Genomic DNA, 6,836 nt, shown 5'->3' with positions numbered 1-6,836 from the left:
GGTATGAAGACATTACCATCTGGGTTACCCGAGGCAATGATAATCAAATAAACAATGAAGAAACAACGTTTAAATATAAATACTTAGCGAAGAGTTACAATTCTCAAAACCAAACCAAAAGTGTAATACATGTTCTCAAACTGACTGTTCTAACTGAAATATAAATAGACTAATAAGCTACAGCGGAAGACTTCTATCATCATGTCGTGGCAATCCCAGCTATCCCAGTACTCATCTCATACCGCTTAATATCTGCTCACCATCCCCGAATGGATCACCGCAGGTTACAAAACAACACCGGGTCAGATACTAATCACACAACTCAATATATATTAACAATAAGATAAACAGACATGACCTTAATGTCACACACACACACTGATCACGCCAATTCCAATCATCTCAATCACTAATCGTCCACCGACCACCGCCGATGGGGGACCGCACCGTACCCACCAAATCCCCGCTCCACATAGTGAGCGATAACCCTGTCCATTAATGTGCACATCCCTTCGTGGTGGGTTCCATGAAGGCGAAACTAGGGCGTGAAGCCACTCCCGCAAGTGACCCCACTCAGCCGAGGACACGCCTCGAGAACCATAGACAACGATCACAATCACAATCACAATACAATCACTATATCAAACAATCAATCTCAACACATCCACAATCATCCCATTATGGGACTAATACTGAGTAGGAAATCCTACCTGGAAAGCACACTATCAGACGATATCTACTGCTGTATCAAAAAGCTTCCTCTATAAAACCTCCTCCTATCATACAACATACAAACGCTACCAAATCACATACTACACATAAACCCCCAAATCCCTAAATTAGGGTTTAACCAAAATAAAGGAAAGACAATAAAAAGGGTACATAGATCTTACCCTCGACGCAAGGAACTCAACGGTATAATCAACGATGAGAACTGACCTTCCAAACTCCGGGAATTGCTAACAATGCGATTAAGATGGTGAACTTGCTTGCTTTCTCTCTTAAACAGTAAATTAGGTTTTGCAAAAGTGATTTAGAAACAATGACGGAAGGTTATATATCTTAATCGCATAATTAACAAAACCCGAGAAAACTCCCCGTAAAACCGGCTACTCGATCGAGTACCCAAGGTACTCGATCGAGTACCCCCTTACTCGATCGAGTATCCTAGTTACTCGATCGAGTACCCAACAGGTCAGAAACTTTTCTAAAACGCAACTTACCCTTACTCGACAGAGTAAGGCCTACTCGATAGAGTACCCGAAGACTCATAAATACGGAGTATTACAGTAAGGTAATAGCGTGTTAAACTAGCATTTATTTTATTTAATTAATACCGTTGACCCGCCTTGACCCCGACTCCCCTCTGACCATCATTGACCATCTCGTTGACAACCGTTGACCACCCAAAAACCGTGTTGACCGTGTATGTATAATGGTTTATAGCTGTTTTGTGTGACCGTCTTAAGACGGATATTTAGCCCTCTTACCATAACTGACCGGGGTTGGTTTTGGGTTGGTTGTGTCAAGGGTAGTGACGAGAGTATAGTGGTGGTCTTGGACGCTGGAATGGGTGTTCGTGGTGGCCGAGATCTTGGTTAGAAAAGAGGGTGTACGGATGCGAGTTGTGGTGGTTGTAGTGTTCGGTTGTTGTTGTTGTTGTTGTTGTTGTTGTTGTTGTTGTTGTTGTTGTTGTTGTTGTTGTTGTTGTTGTTGTTGTTGTTGTTGTTGTTGTTGTTGTTGTTGTTGTTGTTGTTGTTGTTGTTGTTGTTGTTGTTGTTGTTGTTGTTGTTGTTGTTGTTGTTGTTGTTGTTGTTGTTGTTGTTGTTGTTGTTGTTGTTGTTGTTGTTGTTGTTGTTGTTGTTGTTGTTGTTGTTGTTGTTGTTGTTGTTGTTGTTGTTGTTGTTGTTGTTGTTGTTGTTGTTGTTGTTGTTGTTGTTGTTGTTGTTGTTGTCATGATCGTTTATAGTGGTTGTAGGGGTGGCGACCACCGTGGATAGGTGGGGCCATAGTGGTGGCCCATGGTGGTGGATGTCGTGGTGGTTTAGTGGTGTTTGTAGCATGTTTATTTTTGTTATTGTGGGTTGGTGTTGTTGTTGCTGGCCGCCACTGTTGTTTCTACCGTGGAGGGCTGACGGTGAGGCCACCATGGTCAGGGGAGGCCACGGTGGTGGTTGGTGTTGGCCGTGGTGGTCGGGGGGTGGTTCGCAATTGTCTCGGGGTAGTTTGGTGGTTCAAGCATACGGTTCAAACCGTGTGTTTCTGTGGGGGGATAACGGGTTTTGGGTGAAGTTTGAGACGGGTTTTAATTATCATATAGTGGGTCGTCAGTCGGGTTTCGAACCACGGTTAGCAGGGGAATGTTAGTCGGGATTTGAATTTAATTATAATAAATTATATAATTATAATTTAATTAGATTAGTATATTTATACGTATTTGTATTATTATCGTAGTTTAGGAGATGGGTTTTGTGAGACGGGTCGTCAGTCTGGTTTTGAACCACGGTTAGCGGGGGAGCGCGATTCGAGTCCCTACCAGACGTCGTGCCTCACTACACGAGTCCCTCCGTAACCCAAGTACTAAATGTGCACATACCCCTTGGAGTGGGAAGCTCCAAGGGTGACTTGAGCGGAAGACGGTTTCCCAACCGCCTTCCGCCTCCAAAATCGAAACCAATGATCCTCCAACATCCTCCAATGTCCACCAAACCAAGAATAAACCAACAAGTCCAAACAACAGAACTATGCAACCATATTAGCAAAACAAGTACAATCATTCTCAACTGTTCACTAATTCATTTCTCCTCATTTAATTGCTCTTTAACATGTTGTAATGCAATGTGATAATCTTTGTAACAATTTACCATCCTCATCTTAACCTAATTACCATGAAGTCATCTTTTATGAGAAATCCTAATTACCAAAACATGTTATAATGAAACTATCATGAGACAAATGCAATTAGTGATAATAAATGCACAATTAAACACTAATATCACCATAGCTAAGTAGGGAAAACCCTACCTTAAGCTTATCTTCATCAATCCACAAGCTACTCACTATAAATGCTCCTAAATGAAGCTCCCTACATATATTAATTACAACAATCAATACTACAATCTATTATAATAACCATACAAATTAAGCCCCCTTAAATATCCCCTTTAATTAATGCAACCTAATTAAATATAGAGTAATCTACTAACTAAATAAGACTGTTAAGACAAGATTAAAGGGAAGAAGGAGTGTAGATCAACTTACAACCAATTGGAAGAACAAAGGAGGCAAGAATCTTCTCTAGAGAATTAGGGTTTTGAGAGGGTTTGTTGGTGAGGAATTTAGGGAGATATTGGGGGAGTTTAGAGACTGGTGTGAATAGTGTTGGAGAAGGATTTTGTGTTGGAAATCTGAAATGATAAGGTTCCGAAAGCGATATCTTACCAACAATCTTCCCGTATAAGCAGCACTCGATCGACACTCGGTCGAGTGACCGGTTCACTCGATCGAGTGGAAGCTCCACTCGGTCGAGTGGATGGTAACTCGGTCGAGTGACCATCTTTACAGGCTTCCAGAATACTGTCCAGTGGCACTCGGTCCTTCACTCGGTCGAGCGGGGCTCCACTCGGCCGAGTAAATTGTCTACTTGCTGGAGTCTTGTCTATATAAATGCGGGGTATTACATCCGGACCCAGTACATCTCGGCGTGTCCCGGTACCTGTTCGTGGTTGTTTGTATGTCTGGGCGTGTCCCGGTACCAGTGTGGTAGTCGGTATATCTTGGCATGTCCCGGTACCGTGGTGGTGGTTATTTGATATCATGTCATTCATATCATAGTCATGTTGTATATTCACACACTCAAGTCGTGTCACACTTTATTTATTGAAACTAACGTTTGTTGTGTCTGTGTAATTGTCACTTATTTCCGGGTGGCCTATGTCGACCTGATGTGACCATAATTAGAGCATATTTAGTCCCCGAATTAGCCTTGTTCCCATGCTTTTTAGTGCATATTTGGGTCATTTATTGTCTTTAGTTCTTTGTTTTGCATATTCTTTGAGGTTTTGATCCCTTGGTAGGAAAGGAGTGCAAACCTTGCATTTTCATGGCAAAATGAGACTAAATTGATTGAATTCAATGACCAAGCATCAAGGAGAGACAAGATTAGAAGGCCTTTGTACATACTATAGTAGATGGGCAATGATGAGAAAAGATCCTTGCATCCCCGAGGAAATCCCCAAGGATTTTATGAAGAAAAAGGAAGAAAAGAAGAAGGAACGAGACTGCCCAACAATCCGTGCGTCTTCCCCTGAAGACGCCCGTCCACCAAGCCACAATTCGAGCGGCTTCTCTAGAAGACGCCCGGGCAAAAGCTCCATAATCCGCCCGGCTTCACCCCCTGGACGCCCGGGCAGAGACCGCCAAATCCGCCCGTCCCGTGCTAAAGACGCCCGGATTCCCAGACAGTCCCATTTCGTCTTCTTCAAGCTTCAAGGAAGGATGCACATCTTTTTCTAGAGACCGGAGTCTCCCTAGAGACTGGAGTCTTCCAAAAGAGACCGGCGCTTCCTCAACAAGGGACTTAATCATCATTTAAGCCCTTAGTTAACCCTAATTCATGCACCTAATCCCCACTATAAATACCCCATTAGTCTAATTAGAAGAGCATGTTCTTCTTAGCAATCTTTAGAGTAGTTAATGTCAATCAAATCTCTCTTTAATCTTATAATCAACATTTAATCAAGTTTTAATACAAGTTTTATTTCCTTAATCTCTCTCTTGTTCATCCTTTATTTTGGGTAATTGAAGATTATTTGGGTTATTATTGGGAGATTGACAACCTCTCAATCAAGCATTCAAGTACTTCTTTTATTCTTTGCTTTATTATTGGAATCATTAGTAGGTATAATTCTCTTAATCCCTCTTTAATTATTGTTAATCACTTTCATTTATTCATCATGTTTCACTTTGTTGGTATGATTGACAACCTTGCTAGCATGTTCAACATGATAATGAGTGAGTAGTTTCCTTAGCTAGGGTTAATGGGTGATTAAGGGAAACCAACATGGGGGATGATTCATGCTTAAATTAATATGCTTTCATAGTTTATTTGCTTGCTTGTTGTGATCTCAACTTATGCACATGTTATGTTTGATGAAATGTGAGCCTATGAATCCTTGCATTTTTTACCCATCACCTATCTTTTCAATGAGACTTGTAAGACATAAACCAACTCGAGTCTCATTAGACCATACATATTGTTGAGTAGGGAAGATTAAGTCAACTTGTAGGTGTTGTACAATCTATTCGATTCGGCTCCGGGACCCAAACTTTCCTAGGATTGTAAGATATAAACCAACTCGATCCATCACAACAATAATTGCTTGCTTATAACTTGAGAATATGTTTGTATGATCAATTCCCATGAATCCCCTATGACCCCATGACACCCTAGTGCCTTTTATCAATTGTTTACATCCCTTTTATTCATCTTGCTTGTTTACTTTCATTGCTATTTAGTTTAGTGATCTTCTACATCAAACCCAAATTGTGACACCCCTTAAGACACCACTAGTTGCAATAGAAATCTCATCTCAATTCCCGTCCCTTGGGATCCGACCTTTACTTGCCTCTTTACTAATTGTAGAGTTGTTTGTGAAGTTATAAATTGTGTTTTAGTCTAGGTGCTCCTAACGACAAGTAACCGAAAAATATAGTCCGACCAAAAATGGCGCCGTTGCCGTGGACGGTGTTAACTTGATTTATATTTTCTTACATTGTTATTAGTTGTGTCTTTCTTTGCCTTGGGGAAGTAAAACTCCTCAAGGTTTGTTCTAATTACTTTCTAGTTTTTTGATATTTTGCATGTCTAGAAGGTCACAAGGTGACTTGTTACCCTTTGATCACGAAATTGAAAGAACTTTGACAACCAATAGAAGACTTGCTAGGAGAACTTTTAGAGGTATTGGTGAGGTTGTAGATATTCAACGAAATACTATTGAGTTCATCAACCCTTTTGCAAGAGAAGGTGAGGAGAACCCAACACAAAATCCAACACAAAATCAACCCACAATGCCTAAGTTTTCATCACATTCCATACCCACCGAGGAGAACCTACCCAATGGTAATCCCACACCACAACATCTAACCGGAAATTTTATTGCCAAATCCGCATTTATCCAATTAGTCGAAAGAAGCCAATTTGGGGGGATGCCTAGTGAAGACCCTCATTCTCATATGGAGACTTTTTGTGACTATTGTGATGCGATTTCTCAAACCGGTGTAACTCAAGACCAATTTCGATGGATCTTATTTCCTTTTTCTCTAATTGGCACTGCGAAACAATGGTTGAAAGGCCTTGATAAGGTTACTCTCGGAATTAATTCTTGGAAGCTGGCTCTAGCTTTCTACAAAAAGTTCTATCCACCGGAAAAGACTAACATGCTAAGAGCTCAAATCACGGCCTTTAAGCAAAGGGATGAAGAATCTTTGTATGAAGCTTGGGAGCGATTTAAGGGAATTTATCGCTCATGTCCTCACCATGGACTTAGCGAGTGGTTCTTGGTACAACAATTTTGGAACGGTCTTTATGAAGATTCAAGGAACATTCTCAACAAGGGATCCAATGGAATGTTCACCGAAGTTTATGACAATCAAACTTGGAACAAAATTGAGGAAATGGCGGTCCATAACTCACAATATAGTAGACCTCGCAAGGCTACTAGAGGAGGAAAGCATGAAGTGGACTCCATTACTCAATTGGGCGCTCAACTTAGTGCTCACATTGATACCATCAATTTGAAGTTTGAAAAAGCTATGCCTAGAGTTGAAGAAGCCTC

General features: G+C 41.0%; 1 non-coding gene across 1 annotated transcript; it reads right to left on the bottom strand.

The window, feature by feature from the left end:
- Positions 1 to 6,438: 6,438 nt before the first annotated feature.
- LOC141634903 (small nucleolar RNA R71) lies at positions 6,439 to 6,545 on the bottom strand. Its single transcript, XR_012539619.1, has one exon. It is a non-coding gene; the product is annotated as a small nucleolar RNA R71 (small nucleolar RNA).
- Positions 6,546 to 6,836: the final 291 nt, after the last annotated feature.

This window comes from Silene latifolia, chromosome Y (genome assembly GCF_048544455.1).
Source record: "Silene latifolia isolate original U9 population chromosome Y, ASM4854445v1, whole genome shotgun sequence".
NCBI lineage: Eukaryota > Viridiplantae > Streptophyta > Magnoliopsida > Caryophyllales > Caryophyllaceae > Silene > Silene latifolia.
This window is presented reverse-complemented; position numbering and strand designations above follow the sequence as displayed.